Source organism: Periplaneta americana, chromosome 7 (genome assembly GCF_040183065.1).
Source record: "Periplaneta americana isolate PAMFEO1 chromosome 7, P.americana_PAMFEO1_priV1, whole genome shotgun sequence".
NCBI lineage: Eukaryota > Metazoa > Arthropoda > Insecta > Blattodea > Blattidae > Periplaneta > Periplaneta americana.
In genome coordinates this window covers 43,849,708-43,868,234 of record NC_091123.1, presented here as the reverse complement: position 1 = coordinate 43,868,234, position 18,527 = coordinate 43,849,708, and the positions used below count along the sequence as shown (strand labels likewise).

Below are 18,527 nucleotides of genomic sequence, written 5' to 3'. Positions count from 1 at the left end.
TGTTGCGAGTTTAGACAATATAAGAGCCTTCCTCCCATTATAAGAAATTGAGTTATCTAGTTCTTGCATTCAGGTAAGAATTTTACGATGGTGATAAAGAGTTTAATTATGCAGTTCATTGTATTTTATTTAGCAGTATATTAAATATAGACAAAACTATTAACCTCTAAATGCTTATACTGTAAATAATGGTGTAAACCAAGAACGTAGATATTTTGGTACTGAATATCTGTCATATTTTCATATTTCGCCAAAACAAATTTCATATTTTGTCAAATCTTCTTTAGTGTCGGTCTCTATTTATAACTTACAAATGGCACATAGACCTCCATTTTATACTGGGTCATCCTATTATCTTCTGACCAGAGCTGCGGCGGGAACTTACTCAGCCAATAAGGCAACGCCTACAGCCGGACGGGAAGTGGGCGAGCAGGGTTAACTTATTTGATCTCTCAAGCGGAACAGTTAATGTTGTTTGAACAGTGCAAGCAACTACACGTGTACAGTCTCCTAAGAATAAACGACAATAACAGGCCTAATTATTCTATTCCATATCAGATATTTATTTACGATTCGTAGGTCCGTACCGAAACCGCTCGTGCTGTCAGGAGATTATTTCAAGAGAAATTCTGAGGTGATCGAATTCCAAGTCGAGATACGATCCATAAACTAGTTAATAAATTTCGGGAAACGGGAAACGAACTGAAGGACAACATCCGCTAAGAGATCAATTCAATTTCTCAAAGAGAACTAAGAAAGGTGATGGGTAATTGCCTAAGCAATGTCACAAATGTGTGGAAAATGGAGGCTATCAGTTCCAGCATCTCCTTGCGTGACCTGTGTGAGTACAGAACTTTTAAAGTACATTAGAACATATTAGGCAGTCACTCCAACATAACAAGTAACCGCTGAACCACGAACTCATGTATTGTCCGGCCGGCGGAAGGGATAGCTTTTCGGCCGGCACAATCCCTTCCGCAGCTCTGGTCAGACGATAAATGGACGACCCAGTATCAGCTTACATTACTAACCGCTAGGGGAGCTGAATACTAGCAGTGTTGCCACTAATTTTGGAATATATTGTTTTACAATAATCTATCTTTCATCTACTTTTTCAAATATACTATAAGCGTATAAAATATCAGACACTTTAAATTAAATTAGAAAATTAATACATATTTACCGTGAATGGTAAAAATTACCCCAATTATGTTCAATGTATGTAGTTAGGATTTCCAGAAAACGTTTATCTGGGTCCAATAGCTTTTACGTGCAAAGTTGCAATCTGGTTGGATTTCCTAGTCATCTGCTTCATAAAAAACGAATTCATTCACTTGTAAGCTTAACTCACTACAATTCACGAAACATCTATCGAGATAGATATAAAATTTAACGACTACATTATTGGACACTATAGGAAACTTTAAACGCAAACATAAACTTGACGACACAAGAACAGGGAGGCATTTATGAAGTGGCTGGTATAACACTACTCAGGGTTACATAAAAGAGAAATGCACAAAAATAATATGTGTCTCTCACCTTTACAGTTGATCCATTCCAATAGTTGGTAAGACTATCCCATAGCCTACTATATGGAATACGCTTCGTTCGGATATCTTTTACGTACCTGCAACAAAACAAAATATACTTATTGGCATTATTGTTAGAATTATTACTTAAGATTCATTGTGCTCTCACATACGTCCGCCATCGGTCCCTATCCTGAGCAAAATTAATCCAATCCCTAGAATCATATCCAAACTCCCTTAAATCTAATCCTCCTATCTACGTACTGACCTTCCCAAAGGTCTTTTCCCCTCAGGTCTCCCGACTAACACTCTACACGCATTTCTGGATTCACCTATACGTGCTATGTCTTGCCCATCTCAAACGTCTGGATTTAATGTTCCTAATTATGTTAGGTGAAGAATACAATGCGTGCAGTTCTGCGTTGTATAACTTTCTCCATTCCCCTGTAACTTCATCCCTCTTAACCCCAAATATTTTCCTAAGCACCTTACTTTCGAACACCCTTAACTTCTGTGTCTCTCTCAAAGTGAGAGTCGAAGTTTCACAACCAGTAATACAACTGTTTTCATTTATATTTGTTACTGTTGCTCCAAGACACTCGCATTTGCCCACCTCTTCAAATTATAAATTTTCAATTCTTATATTTTCATTTGTCTTTTCGGAATTTACTTCTAAACCTATCTCATTACTAGATTCAAGTAAAATTCCGTGTTTTTCCTAACAGTTTGTGGATTTTCTCCTAATATATTCACGTCATATGCATAAACAAGCAACTGATGTAACGCGTTCAATTCCAAACCCTCTCTGTTTTCCTGGACTTTCGTAAATGGCAAATTCTAGAGGAAAATTAAAACGTAAAGGTGATAGTGCACCTCCTTACTTTATACTGTTAGAATTATTAACACTAATAATTACATTTAAATTTAGCCTTAATTATCAGAAGAAGAAAAACCTGAACAATACACTGAAGTCCAAAGAGTCTAACTCGAATGCAAGAAGCTGCTGAATTGAACATGTCTTTTACCGATTCGCTGCTAGTTAATATAAAAATTCGATGAATGGTAATGTGTGACCAAAACGACAAGCGTATGAACGTCTATCTATACCAATCCAATGTAAGTTCCGTGGCTGAACGGAAATACCATACGTAGACGATCTGAGTTAATACTCTGTCTAGGGCTATACAACTGGCAGAGAGCCAAATGATTTGAAGAAGACCTGAGTTCCAAGAAATGTTTACATCTCTCTTACCTCGTAGCGTATCTCATTATTTGTGTGTGCCTAAAAAAAAAAGACAGTACTGATCTTATCCTTGGCAGATTAACATCCAAGTTTCGTAACTATTATCTCGAAGAATTAATAATAATAATAATAATAATAATAATAATAATAATAATAATAACGCGTGATAAACGGTAATGATTAAAAGAGTGGCTACTATGCACTCAAAAAAAAATTCACTACAAAACATATAGACGAAATTCCATTACTTGAATATGACATACTTCGTCAATAATACAGGCCACCGGCGTTGCCTGGTCGGCTGAGGCGCTTGCCTGCAGATTTGGAGTTGCTCTCGGGTGTGGGTTCGATTCTCGCTTGAGCTGACTACTTGGTTGGGTTTTTTCGAAGTTTTCTCCAACCTTAAGGCGGATGTCAGGTAATCTACGACGAATCCTCGGCCTCATATCGCCAAATCCATCTCGCTATCACCAATCCCATCGACGCTAATTACCTATACTTGTTTTTTTGAAAGATGGGACATGAAAGTTAAGAGATCCGAGCTTGGAACTACAGTGCCATGTTGCCAATATGGACTACAAAGCTGTCAGCTGATGGAAGTTAGCAATTGTTGTTAAGCAGGCTGACGTTAAAACATTCATTGACAATTGACGCGAAGGTAAGAAAACAATACAAAAATCGACAGAGAATCAAAGACGAAACGTACCAATGCTAACACTGTGTGCACAATAAATGCCGCCAAGAGAGCTATTATGCACTCGCCACGTGCGAACTGTAAGTTTGGCAACTCAACCGTTGTTACCATAGCAACAGGCCTGCCACGTTATTTGACATTGTTGTTTTTCCGATCGCAACGGTCCTGTCATGTCCTATCTTTCAAAAAAACAAGTATAGTAGTTGATACAACGTCGTTAAATAGCCGATTAAAACATTCAGGGTGGAAGTGACGTAACTGTGCAGATTAAAGAGGGCAATAAAATACATTAAAATAAATATAAACCTATTACGCGTTATGTAATTAAGTGCATAGTTACGCAAAAACAACAATTGAAGTTTGGCAACAACGCGTCGCCGGCTCACATACGAAAGCACACACGCACCCGGTCTGAACAGCAGAGTTCCGTCCCTTCGTCACTCCAGTACGGTTGCCAGACTTGCTAACGGCAGGAAATAACAATGCGTGTTAACACTTTTATTTAATTTGCAAGAAAACAATCTATTTTATTGAAAAGCTGCAAAACGGTAAATCATTCCTTACCAGTCCCTCTATTGAGAAGAGTAAAAATCAGAATGGTACAGATAGTACTTTTCTAGTAAAACAGTGTTAAACTTCACAGGAAAATGATCTTTTTCCGAGAAAAGTATTCATTTGGGACTAATATGGTACGGGAATTTTTTGTTGTACTATCTAAGGAATAAGTGTTAAAATCTGTACAGTTACTTCTACCTTGTATGTCCACCGTTGTGGTTGAGGGGTTAGCGAGTCTAACTCCGAACCCACCGGTCCCGGGTTCGATTCCCGGTCAGGACGAGTTTTTTCCCTCACTCCTATGGATGAATATCAGATAACTTTATCAGGCGATTGGAACCCCATTCATCTTCGCCATTTCCTTTCCTCTCCCATCATCCCGTTTCAGATTTTTCAGATCACTCTACAGGCGGCCTCCCAAAGCTGCTGGCTCTCTCGACCGGCCTCCGTGGAATGTAGATAAGCGACGTTGGATGGCTTCTGCAACGGAAACTCGAGGTGGACCTACTCGGGAGAGGACTTTCTCCTCGGACCGACACGAGGGCCTTGGGAGAAGTTGCCGAAGCAGGAATGGTATATGGATTTCTGTCGGCTGTAAGGACCGGTTGTTAAGGGAGTCATGTGGTTAGGATTGGTGCGCGTAGGGGATCTGTGGCACACAACTCATTCCAGATCGAGGGTTAGCGCAATAGATCTCAACAGGTCGCAGTGCTGGGCCATCTGTGAGCCCCCTCAGTTAAATTCCATTCCATTCCATTCTACCCTGTATAGTTTATATTCAAATATACCACAAACATAATGGCAGAGTATGATCTTAACCCTTAAATTGGCAATGTATCCTATAGGATACAACAGGTTAATATACTATATGCTATATACACGGTTTAATAAACTAGTGTGAGCGATGAAGTTTTGCTAATTTAAGGGTTAATGGTTAAAGAACGCAATATTATCTAACGTCGGTAAAATTATTGATAATGAGATACAGTCCACATTTCACGAGAAGATCCGAGTAAGGAATGCGAGTTATTCCCCCACTCTTATAACCTATCCCCGACACGGAACCGGCCGACCAATGACACCACTCCCATCCACCTGCTTTTTCAAGAACGCTGAGTTACTGGCTTACCCTCTCCTCTTATCCCGCAAGGGCCATACTCCCCTCGCAGGGATCCACTCGTGACATTTGGACAGTAGTATTCTGATGAGAAGGAACTGAGGATTGTCATTAGATTATCTGATATTCGCCTTACAATTTAGGAAAACGTACGAAAAAACTGAATCAAGTTACCAACAAAACCGGTGTTCGAACCTGCACCCACCTCGTTACCCCTGCGCTACACCGATAGCTCGATATAAACAATAAAATACGATCAAGCATTTTACTCCAAAAATGAGTGAAGTGAAGTAATACTGATGGCTGACGATGTTAAGGCCATCGATAAGTTTATCCCTTTTATACCCACTTTAAGCTTAATATCTTGCTGTCTCTTGTGCGCCGAGCTGCGCGTGTTTAATAACCAGAGAGCGCTAGGCCTGAGAGGAGGAGCTGGAAATCATCGTTCAAAGCACAGCCCGGCCCTGTTTCGTGGAACAGTCTGTTGTAAGCAACAATCTCCCTCCCTTCCCTTTATGTTCTAGTTCGTTACATTCTGTTTTAGGTCTCTTCTTTTTTCAAAATTCTCAAAGTCTCCCTACAGACGCGACGAAAATGGGAATTGAAAAAGTGGCCAACAGACTTGGAATCCAAGCACCTATTCTATTAAGTTCCAGTCCTTTGCAAGGGAGTGAATTCGGGAAAAGCTTTTACGTATTTCTTTCCCCATCCACTTTTCCGTTCCCGATAGTGTAATGGATACACTGTTTGTTATTGAATCTAGGTTCGTGGGTTCAAACCCGGCCGAGGGCTTCCTTAACGAAGGAATAAAAACCGAGGATTTCGTGCTGATGGTTCTCGGCACGTAAACTAATGTCCATGTGCACCATTCTCGATTAAAATTTGACCATGGTTAAGTCGGCACTTGACCATCTTCAACGCCAATTTGCGGAGTATCAATCTCGATCAAAGTTAAACAAGCGAGTTGATGATAATCAAATTTGATCACGGGTGTGGGACCGATTATCTTGAATTGAACATGGTCAAGTCGAGAAAACCAAAATGGCGGCACGATTTGATGTACTTGATGGAATTGAAGATGAAATGATGTATCTTGAACACGCAAATCACTGCGGAATAACAGAATTGGTGTTATTGTAGAAAGAGTAAGTTTGTAGATGAATAATAAAAATGTCCCCCTCCCCAAATAGACTAATGTTTTATATATGTTTCTGCTTTGGAAGATCGGGACTTTACTTGAGGACAAAATATTATTTACGCCTAACTGTCCAATTTTGTTAACATAATAATAAAGTAGTTATTCTATGCCGATAATAATATAGTAAAACTAAACGACCATTTTGTAGAATGCGAGATTATCACTTATTAGCTATAGATTTCCCGTTTGAAACTATCAGGACCTACATGACGTTTTGGACAATTAGGCTATCCTATGCTTGAATTAACAGAAATTACACGGATACCTTCCTTTCCCTCTTACTCCAAAATTCCAACCTTGTGAACACAAAATAAATGGATAAATTTCAGAACAAGGATAGCCTACTTTCCTTTCTCTCTTACTCCAAAATTCCAACCTTGTGCACACAAAATAAATTGGCACTAAAAACTTTCTTTTCGTATGCATGATGATGCGTATTCGACATACACAGACGAATTCCCCTTTTTTTTTTTTTTTTTTTAATAACTGTTAGCGAGGTATCCGCATACTGAAATTTTCCCAAATATATTATTGGCACTGAAATGTGTCTTTTCGTAAGCAAGATGTTGAGCATTCGACAGACACATATAAATCTGCCTAAATCTGCTCTTTTTAATAGCCTATTTCAAGATAATTGTCAGTGAGGTATCCGTATACTGAAATTTTCCCAATTATTATCAGTAATATGAAATAACCACTGTATAAATTACGTTACAAATTATGTGGAATTATGTAAACACGTATAACTCATGTTGAATTGTGAGGTTAAATCCAACCAGGTAGCCTGCTTTTCTCTTAGAGAATTTCCGTCAGTACTTTTATTCTCTAATATGGATGCAGAATTGCTGACGAATTCTAAAAGAATTCCCACTTCGAACTGTGAGAAGTTCGGTGCTCTTTTCTTTTTTTCTTCCATGATTATTGAAACTTGTTATCTGAAAACTGCGAGGATGTTTGAAACAGTCCGACAAACAAAAACGAAGCGATAATTAACAGAGTGCGTTCGTTTGCTGTTTTATACGCGGTAACCTAGCGCTCAGATGATTCTTCTCAAGCGAGCGTACCGTCAGCTGACGGTACTGAGTTGATCGAGGGAAAATGTCGGTGCACCGCATCTGTAACTTGATTATTGTCAAGAATTAACCATGTTTCCGTGATTGCTGATAAACGGGCTAGATGCTCGAGAATGGTGCACACGGCCATAAGTGAATTCCAACATCCGATAGTGGGCTACAGGTAAAATTTGTCGTCCATCTCTCGCCTGTATCAAGATTTGAATGCATATTCCTGTACTCAGTGCATGCACTTCGCAAGACAGAAAAGGCATTACATGTTATTTCATGCACACGAAACCGGTTCTCAGCCAAAGTGGTACCATAACACGTGAGGATGGATTAAAAATAAGGAAGTTGTTTCGACGACGCAAATGAAGTGGAATTATATATATATATATATATATATATATATATATATATATATATATATATATACTGTATTGTAGGCATTTTTATTTTAAATATCTAAACAGGTCTTAAAGTTCCAGTGCACTTAAAAAGAAAACAAAGTAATGAAATGCTTCTTTGAAAAATAAATGAAAAACAATTTTTTTTTCTAGAAGAAAGATCTCTAATAGGCCTTAATATACATATTTATTATACTCCAAATTTATTATTATGAATTTTATTTTCAGAAAGGCTTCACGATCCACTCCAATGACATTTCTATATCAACTTATATCGTATGTTTCATAAAGGCGTTCTAAATAGAATATACTAATAATGGTAATAATTTTTCCACAAACTATACTGTGCCCCATTTTCTACCTCCGGTAATAAATGTTCATTTTCTCACAGAATCATAGCAAAGTTTAACATCACTCGTGCTAGCCATACTGTAACTAATCCACAAAAGCTTTATTTATATACAACATTGACTGATTACGTACTTTAGTTCATTTTCAAGTGCTGCAATCGATGTTTGTCGATCACTGACTTAGCGAAACAAGAAAATTGAGAGCGCCTAGATGTTAGGCAATCTTTAGAACAATGCAATGTGTCTGAAAGCACTGAATGCAAACAGTCAAAATGCACACGAATGCTCATCTCTGCCTTAAGCAATTGTGACTGTTAAGATTATAATAATAATCATGATTTTGTGTGAAGGCTTTATCAAGATATTTCCACAGAGCGTACATTCGACAATTCCATTTTGAACCAATCTGTATATGTGTACTATAATAGTATCATAATATAATTATGTACCGGTACCTATAAAAATAGATATTTTATTGCTATTTCAATGTATCAAAATACGACATTCTATAAGATTTGAACATCACTGTTGCAACCAAGTCACATAACGTTACGAACTTATTTCAGTCCTGGAAGAATTTTTTTTACTTGGTTATTTAATGACGTTGTACAAACTACTAGGTTATTTCGCGTCGATGAGAGTAGTGATAGCGAGATGGCTTTCGACGTGATGAGGCTGAGGATTCGCCATAGATTACCTGACATTTGTCTTACGGTTGGGGAAAATCTCGAAAAAAAAAACCCCAACCAAGTATTCAGCCTAAGTGGGGATCGAATCCGCGCCCGAGAGCAACTCCAGATCGTCAGGCGAATGCCTTAGTCAATTGAGCTACGCCGGTGCTCTGGTAGAAATTCCTAACAAAATATTCATAGGATAGAGTTTGGAAATATTATAACTGGCACAGTTGTTAAATTGTTATTTATAATGTACCAAATATTTTAAATAACAAATATCTGTCACGAAAGAAGTTTTCTAGTCGGTTATTAACGATGCTGTAACAATTATTAGGTTATTTAGCGTCGATGGAGCTAGTGATCTAGAGATGAAGCCGAAGATTCGCCAATAATTATCTAATTCGCCTTATAGTTGAATAAAGCCTCGGGAAAACCCAACCATGTAATCAGCCGAAGTGGGTATCGAACTCACGCCCAAGCGCAGCTCCGGATCAGCAGGCAAACGCACATACAGCCTGAGCTACGACAGTGGTTTCCGGTAAGTAACTATAATAAGCTGTACCGATTTCAATCAATATACTGTATGGTACAACACAAACAACGTTATAGAGCAGTGGTCGTCAGCACTCGCTGAAATGAGTAACTGGTAAGCAATGCATCGTGATATGCCCCGTCGTGCAGCAGGACAAGGGAGAGAGCATACCCTCCAGCAGCCAGGGAAGCACCATAGTGCAGTCTCTTATCGGCGGGTAAGAGACGCTAGCCCGAGGGTGTACTGTGCTGATGACCACTGTTATAGAGGAAAAAAAGAGAGTAGGTTATTTATTTTTTTAAGTGTTTAACAGTACATTTGCTTCTATGTAAGTCGAGACATGGGTAAAAACACAAAAGGAAAATAATGAAGAAATAAGCACAAGCTACAGAAACTATACGATGAAAGAGTAATGGAACGGAGAAAAATTCTCTCTGGCGCCGGGATTTGAACCCGGGTTTTCAGCTCTACGTGTTGACGCTTTATCCACTAAGCCACACCGGATTCCACCCCGGCGTCGGAAGAATCGTCTCAGTTTTAAGTTCCAACTCTTGGGTTCCCTCTTGCGGCCGCCCTCTGCACTACGTCATAGATATCTATGAACCTAGGACCGAAGTCCACACGTGTGCTGAGGTGCACTCGTAATGAGTGACTAGTTGGCCGGGATCCGACGGAATAAGCGCCGTCTTAAACCACGAAGTGATTTACGCATATCATATATATTACTGTATTATTGTAATGTACCGAAGTACATATGACATTTCCATGCAGACGTAGTGCAGAGGGCGGCCACTAGAGGGAACCCAAGAGTTGGAACTTAAAACTGAGACGATTCTTCCGACGCCGGGGTGGAATCCGGTGTGGCTTAGTGGATAAAGCGTCAGCACGTAGAGCTGAAAACCCGGGTTCAAATCCCGGCGCCGGAGAGAATTTTTCTCCGTTCCATTACTCTTTCATCGTATGATGACGCAGAATATCTGCATGGAAATATCATATGTACTTCGGTACATTACAATAATATATATAGAAACTATGTTTCTAATATGAGTGAAGAGGTATAAAATAAAGGAAATGGATTCAGCACAAATTAGAACAACGACAAAAGGAAGAACGCAAAGAAAACACTTTTTTTTTTAAATTTCGTAGCTAACGACACTACATCTACCTCGAGGTCTTTTAACATTGGTGGAATTAGTGATGGCGAGAAGGTATTTGACATTATGAGCGAGAAGATACACCAAAGGGTTACATAACATTCGCCTTACTATTGGATAAAGCTCAGAAAACCGCAACCAGGTAATCAGTCCAAACGGGAATCGAACCCACACTTACATGTTCGAGGAAGAGACGAAGCTGAGATGTTATTTGACGCATTGATAGTTGATGATGAATATCTGTCACCCTCAGAGATGGGAGAAATAAATTAACCATTAATTCGAGAATTTAATGTCCTGTAACTTCGTCAAATCTCGGTCAATCCACGTTCAGTGCACGGGAAGTATGCATATTCATGACTTGAGGGCTGGATGAGGCTGTAGAATTCCCGTTTGCCGTATCACTGCATTCCTTTGACACTCAACTTGCACATCTTGTAATGAAGACACGACAAAGCAAGCGCACGCCTGACTGTGTAGGTTCACCGCATTAATTGCGGTCCCCAGCCGGCGGTTTACGAGTAATTTTCACTTGCGGCCAAGGCAATATTCTGCACTTCCGTTTAGTTAATGCAGGGAAGCTCGCAACTAAAGAGGAAATGCACTGATAATGTATTTGCAAAGAGCAAACTTTAAATTACTCAACACTTAGTAATCCTTTCCTGTTTCCAACTATCACTAACAGCCTACATTACTGAGTCTGATTGTCCAGACTGAGATTCTACGTCGTTTCTGATAAAGGCTGGTTCACAATAAACCGGGAACGGAAACGACAATGAGAACGAGAACGGAAATAATTTTGAAATAATAGTACATTATGCAACGAGTCTATAATGATAGTAATTAAGACGCGAGTATGTTTGTTTATGAAACGAGCGCAAGCGAGTTTCATAATTTTCATACGACTTTTTATGCTGAAATTATTCAGAAGTATTCATTTTATTCGCATCTCACTGAAGAGCAGAAGTGACCTTGTCCAAGCTCGTAAATTGTGAGATGTGCGCAGACGCGAAAGTATTGATTTTTTCCGAGGAACAATAATGTCATTGACCTTGATATAATTTAGAGAATAACAAGAACTAATTTTGATATAACCTGGAAATTAATTTAGAATTGAAAAACGAGATGACAAATTGAATTTATTTGAATATTATTTACAATTAACGCTAATTATTATAGTAACAGTATTGGATTTCCAGCCTCCGTGACGTTTCCCTCGTTGTCTTTCGATTGCATATCCGAGAATAATCGAAAACCTGAACTTTAATGAATAGCTGTACTTTAATGACATGCATTAAAGGACTGCTACCAGGTATATAATTACTACATTTCGGCATGGTCGAGCATAAATGTATTTAAATGTGAGCATTCACAATTAACTATTGTGAATGCTCACATTTAAATACATTTATTTTAACATGATTTCTGTTCTCGTTCTCGTTGTTGTTTCTGTTTCCGATTTATTGTGAACCAGCCTTAAGACTTTGTATGAGTATATTGTGATAATCCCTTGAAACAGTGCAATTTATGTCAAAGAAGTTGTTTCAACTGGTGGTGGTAACGTGTGAAATATGTGGTGCATGTGAAACCCAGACGAAGTTGCTAGAAAACATCTAAAATTCCATCTTATAAGTCTCTAAGACATGGTTAGACACTTGAGAAGATAGAATCGCCACAGTATGGTAAAGGCAGCGTCAAGAAACTACATTAACATTTCGCAAACCGATCAGACATGCTAACCGATATTTCATAGCGATGGATAGTTACAGAGCATGGAAGACCACAGTGTAACGAGAGGTTAAGATTCCTATTTTCATGGTCAATCGGCATTAGTAGCAGCAGGGATGGTAGCATACTCTATTTTATTTCAAAGAATGCTGTTCGGTGGCTCCTTTGAACACCGACTTACAGATTTATGACTTCCTACACAAATAACTCTGACAATTCAATCCTGTCCCCTCGTCCGAACATTGCACAGTTGCCACAATCCTGGTGACCCTCGAAATGAGACTGACGGGATTCTTGGAATTCGGAAAAGATCCAGCAACTCTGCCTCCACGTGGATTTGACGGGAGCCTGTCAATTCTTCTGAATAAGGGTTGTGATTGGTTACTGACAGAAGACAAGATTTCCGTCACAGTAAGGAAGACATTTATTTACGACAACCAATTAGTAGAGGGGCAGTAGAAGGTCTGTCGGCGAAGTCCTTTCTATGAAACTGCACTCCATGAAATAAAATACAGTATACTATGTGCATGCCTGCTTTACACCCAAGGAAATACCTCTGTTACTCATTTCTGTCAAAGGCTGAGTAAATCTAGGATCACTGTGTGCATAGAAGGATTATATCAACGGAGAGAACCCATGACCATCTCGAGAGTCGAGTCTCCAACGTTCCGGTTTGCAGCGCAACAACTACTGTATCATGTAGGTAGATTGTAGAGCAATGCTAGTATTAGAATGAAAGAAGAATTTAGGAATCAAATAGAATTAAAGTGGATGTCGGAAATCAGAGGGTCTTCTAATAAAGAACTCCCATTTCGCGGGGGCTAACATGATGCCACTGAACTCGATGCCGTAGGTAGGGCTTATAACAATTACAGAGAACTAGTAGGCCTACTGAAAGCAGCTATTACACACGACAGAATCTCTCTCAGAGAGAGGGAAACTGTTTGGCAAACAGCAAACAATACAATACGTATCAAATTGCGTTCAATGAAGAGTCGCAATTACGTGGCCACGAGCTGGAGAGCAAGGCCGCGGTCAATGGGGCGTCCTTCTCGACAGACCTGAATTATCACCAATGAGAATCGACGGCCGCTCTCCTGAGTGTTCATCTCAAATGTCGAACCAAAGTCAATACAATGCGGGCCTCGACTCTTAACAACGTGAATGCAAACAGAATCAAGACTCGGCATCAAACGCGTGTGTTTTCGCAATGGAACGTTCGTAATGCTAGAATGTTATGATTCTTAGGCTAAATGTACAGCAGTCACCTTCAGATAGAATAACTCTTCCTTTACTCAGTTTCGCAAAGTGTTGCCAACCGAAGAGAAATTCCTCTCACAAGGGAAAAATGACTTTTTGTTTGTGAGGAGGAAAGGCGAACTAATTTTCTTTTAATTCATGAGAGGAGGCAGACTGTAATTGAGGCAAGGCCCAACAGGAAGAATAATAAAAGAAATCATGGGATATTTTCTTGATTTTCAGATTGCTATTTAATAATAATAATAATAATAATAATAATAATAATAATAATATTATTATTATTATTATTATTATTATTATTATTATTATTATTATTATTATTATTAGGGGACGGATGTTGATGACCTAAAATCTACTTAAAGTGATCATTAAAATGTCCTTAAACTAAAGGAAAAATGACATAAAATTAAAAGAAAATGACATTTAAATATTATCCACCGTACTCGCACCACAACTTATTAAAAATTAGTCACCTCGTTTCAATGACTGCCCTGCAAATCTAGGAGAGATGAGGCAAGTTCCTGGAATTTAGCTAACATAAAAAAAGAACAAGCAACAAAATTAAGGTTTTTAAGGAAAAACTATACATTTTAATAAGGGTTTACAATGTGTTTCGATCAGGGGTGGTCGGTCAGAACCCTCACTTAAACTAAGCTGCTGTCAAGCATTTTTATATTACTTCCGTTGTGTGAAGTGAAGCCTTCAGTGGAATGAGGGATGGACTTTAAAGTCTGTTCCAAACTATAAAACTCAAACTTCACTGTTATTCACTTATTCAGTAGGTAATTACTACTGACCTATTTGCTTATAAAATGATTTAACAGATCTATCGGTAAAGAAGAAAGTAAAATGCATTCCAAATGATCTAAAATTCTTCAAAGTATTAAAAATTACCAAAAAATGCCGAAAAAAAAACAAATGACCTATTAGTTCAAAAAATGCAATATAAGGAATTATTTTGTTTACGTTGATATTGACATAGAAAGGATTTCTATATTAATAGGCATCGTCCTAATGTGAAAAATATGAAGCTGACTTTTCATCAACATCCGCCTCCTAATAATAATAAATCAATTATTGCATACCTACATAACCGTCACTAGAAATGTAATTATGAAGATCTTTTATCGTCAAAATCATGTGAGTATTTAATGTTCAGACAGAGTTACGGTTCGCTCCAAAGAAGTTGGACATAGATCTGTTACTTTACTGGTGTACCGTTTCCTCTCCATTTTCGTTTAACCTCCTTCCAATATCTGCAGGGAAGGAGACAACTCTATGGACCACACACACAAATTAGACATCGACACATAAGTGGGCCTCTTCTATTCAGGAGCCAGCAGAGCATAGGGACGTCCACAGAGATACACACAGGACAGAACATTAACGAACGAGCGAGGATTCAAAGCCACGAACCTTCGGACTGCGCCGCCTAAGGGTAGCGCGCCTTAGATAAAGTGACCATATTCCTTAGAGTCGAAGATGGAACCAAATGGGTAACTACCGCAGGTACCTCTCTCTCTCGGTAATTGGGATTAGGACAAATATTTATATGACATTTTTTGCTCAGAATGTCTTCGGAAATAAGCTCCGTAAGGAACGGTAAATCCTCGTAAATCACCCTGTATAGTTAAAACACCAATAGTATCAACACAACCAGGCAAAATACATATCCAACCGTTGGAAAAATATACTAGAAATTGTAAAAAATAATATTTACAACAATATAAACTCTCCGTAGATTTGGAAGGTACTGTTTGTAAGAAAGAAACACCAGTAGATATATTAAGATCCCTGGCTCTTGAAACAATTAACCTCAATTATCCAAAAACTGATTGGCTCTATGTTTATACAGACGGATCCAAAACGGAGGATGATATTATGTTGGTGCCGGTGTATACAGTGATATCTTTGCTTTCTATACAGCGGTAGGCACCCATAGGTCAGCTTATGATGGTGAAATTGAAGCTATCAGGCTAGCCTTAACTCAACTGATATGTCATCCTGTCAGACTCCAAAGCAGCCATAGAATCTGTAGGTTCCTCAGACCCCGAGTCTTCATCAATCCAAGACTGTCAAAATGCCATACAACTTACAAGCAAAACACAAAATCGTGGTACTACAGTGGGTCCCTGGGCACTGCAACTTATTTGGCAATGAGCAGGCCGATGCCTTGGCAAAAAAGGTGCTAAAATTTTACAAACATAATACCCTTCCAAGCAATAAAATTATACATCAAAGAAGATGCCCACAACATCCACTCCCATGAGATTGCAGAAAAAACATATGACAAACACTGAAGAGGCCTTCTATCAATACCTAACGGACCAAGAAGATTGGCAGTCGCACATTTCCGCCTTGCAACTGGTCATGACTGCTTGATGCAGCATCTCCACCGTTTCGATATTTATCAACATCCAACCTGTACCCTTTGTGACCTTCAGGAACCGATGAATAGGGATCATCTCCAACGCTGCCCAGCTCTAAAATCACTAACTGAATGTGCCAGATACTGGGATGCGAGAAGGCTCATGCCTCTGTTTAGTTCTTAGTTCTTAGTTCTTTAAGATTTTTGTTTAGTTCCTTTATTAGATTTAATTTTAAGTTGTATCAAGTTAATTGTTTTAATCTTGAGGTTGTGTTTAGGTCAAAGATAAGTTATCTATGTACTTGTCAGTCGAATAAATAAATAAATAAATAAACAATATAAACTCTGTGAATTATATTGATAATTGATATGTCGAATTATGTATGTTTAAAAAAACGTTTTAATCTAATAATTTGGCCACCCTGAATATTTAAATTTTTATTAGTTATCTTAAAACACGTTAAAGTTTGTTGTCAATTTCAGATGTCTTCGGGGCAATCTTGTCGGAGAATAAGTATTTGCGTCTTCAAAAACCTAGTTAATTCGTACTTTTGGAAGTACGTAGCTAATAGATTAAAAAATGAATAAAGTACCTGTGTAGGCCTATACAGTATTTCAAGCGTATAAGCTATTGAAAATCAGAGCTTTTACACATTCTTAATCTCGACACTAGAAGGAGATGATGTGATTTGCAACACGTTCCGGTGATTGGGAATCTCGGAAGAAAACAGACTGTACATACCGCAAATGTTATTAATAAGTAATAACCTAGAACCTTCACGTCACGTACGCAGAGTTTAGCGTTACAGGGGCATCCAGGTGGCACAAATCGATGAATGTACCACTTGAATCGTTAGTGGATGTAAGTTCCCGTCCCGACGCAATAAGTGCGCCGCCGTCATTCCTCTTAAGCTGCGGTCTGGCAGCGCCGTCGGGACGCTCCCGCACCGTACAGTTAATTAAACAATCACAAAGCAAAATAAATTACTGTCCGTGTGCCCCGACCTCACAATGGATTACCTACTCGTCGGATCATGCACAAGTTAAATCAAGTGACACTGACATCCGATTATGAGGCTATTACATTCTCGTAACAAGGATCAAGATATTTCTCACGCTTGTCAAGTGTTCGTATATCTATCATGGCATCTTTTCCCATGCGCTGTACACCAACGCCATATATTTCTCACGCACAAATCAATTCGGTTTTGAGTTCAATCGTATTTTGTACTAACTAGGGAAGTATTAACCAGCTTAAGTCGAAATATCTCTCCAAACCATGCGCATATAAGAATGTCTGTCCCTACTTAGGGGGCCGGTATACCTTTCGTTAGCATAATTTTATTATATTTCAACTTTTTTTCCTCAGAATTTACAGATCCTTTGTAAATATAAAGTGGCGTGCTTAATACACACTATCTGTATGTGACGAAGCAATTTGAATGATTTTGAAAACATAGGCCTAATAGTTATTATTATTATTATTATTATTATTATTATTATTATTATTATTATCATCAGAGACCGGAGCTTTGGCAGAATGCCTTTTTAAATGTGTTAAAACTATCTTCATTTTGAAAGTAAATCTGTACGAATTATACCTTTGTGATTGAAACATCACAGTTTTATGTTGCCATTTTCTGCCTTTTTAAATATAAATTCCTAATCTATACTAATAATAAATCTGTAGCCAAAATTTTTCTGGTAATTTTCGATTTTCCAAAAATAATTGGTATTAACATGTATAATTAACCATCCTGAAACCGAAAATCGCTTTTTTTTTTTATTTTTGTTTGTATGTCTGTCTGTCTGGATGTTTATTACCTTTTCACGCGATAATGGCTGAACCGATTTATATGAAAATTGGAATATAAATTAAGTTCATTGTCACTTAGATTTTAGGCTATATGACATTCAAAATACTTTATTTAAAAGGGGGGTTATAAGGGGGCCTGAATTAAATAAATCGAAATATCTCGCATATTATTCATTTTCATGAAAAATATTACATAACAAAAGTTTCTTTACAAATAATTTCTGATAAGTTTTACTCTATACAAAATTTTGATAAGACTGATATTTAATGAGATAAATGAGTTTTAAAATTACAATAACAACGCCATCTAAGGCACTGTACTGAAATAAAAACAAATGACTTCGTCTATAAGGGGCCTTGAACAACAACAATCGAAAGTTATTAAACATAGCCTAAGAGAATGTTTCTGTGTTTGTATGAAGTAATATCGGAAGCTAATTAATTGTTTAATTATTATTTCACCATTGGAAAGTGTAGTTTCTCTAGATGGACATAATTCTACAATGTTATTACCAGGGAACGGATTTATATGGACTAAAAATATATGAAATATGTAAATATATATGTAGTTATTTTTACCAAAATATGGAATTAAATATGGATTTTTACCAAAATATGGAATTAAATATGGACTTAAAATTATAAAAAAATGACTATGTACGTTAAATATTGGTACATTTTAATCAAACTAAACAAAAAATATAATGGACGTACCTTATCTTCCAATGTAGTTTCAACAAAACACAATTTTTATTGTCTGTTACCATAACAATAGGTTACAAACATTTCTTTCAAGTGCTGAAAAGTGAATCTTCTTCTATTGTCTCTGAGGATAGATTTATAC

General features: G+C 37.8%; 1 protein-coding gene across 4 annotated transcripts in view; it reads right to left on the bottom strand.

Moving 5' to 3' along the window:
• Positions 1-18,527, bottom strand: part of numb (NUMB endocytic adaptor protein) — an 847,398-nt gene that overhangs the window by 252,858 nt on the left and 576,013 nt on the right. Inside the window, exon 3 of one of the 4 annotated variants that reach the window (XM_069830650.1) lies at positions 1,543-1,630. The exons of the other annotated variants lie outside the window; for them this stretch is intronic. The gene's annotated coding sequence lies outside the window, so the exon portion shown is untranslated. The remainder of the gene's footprint in view (positions 1-1,542; positions 1,631-18,527) is intronic. 4 annotated transcript variants of the gene reach the window in all.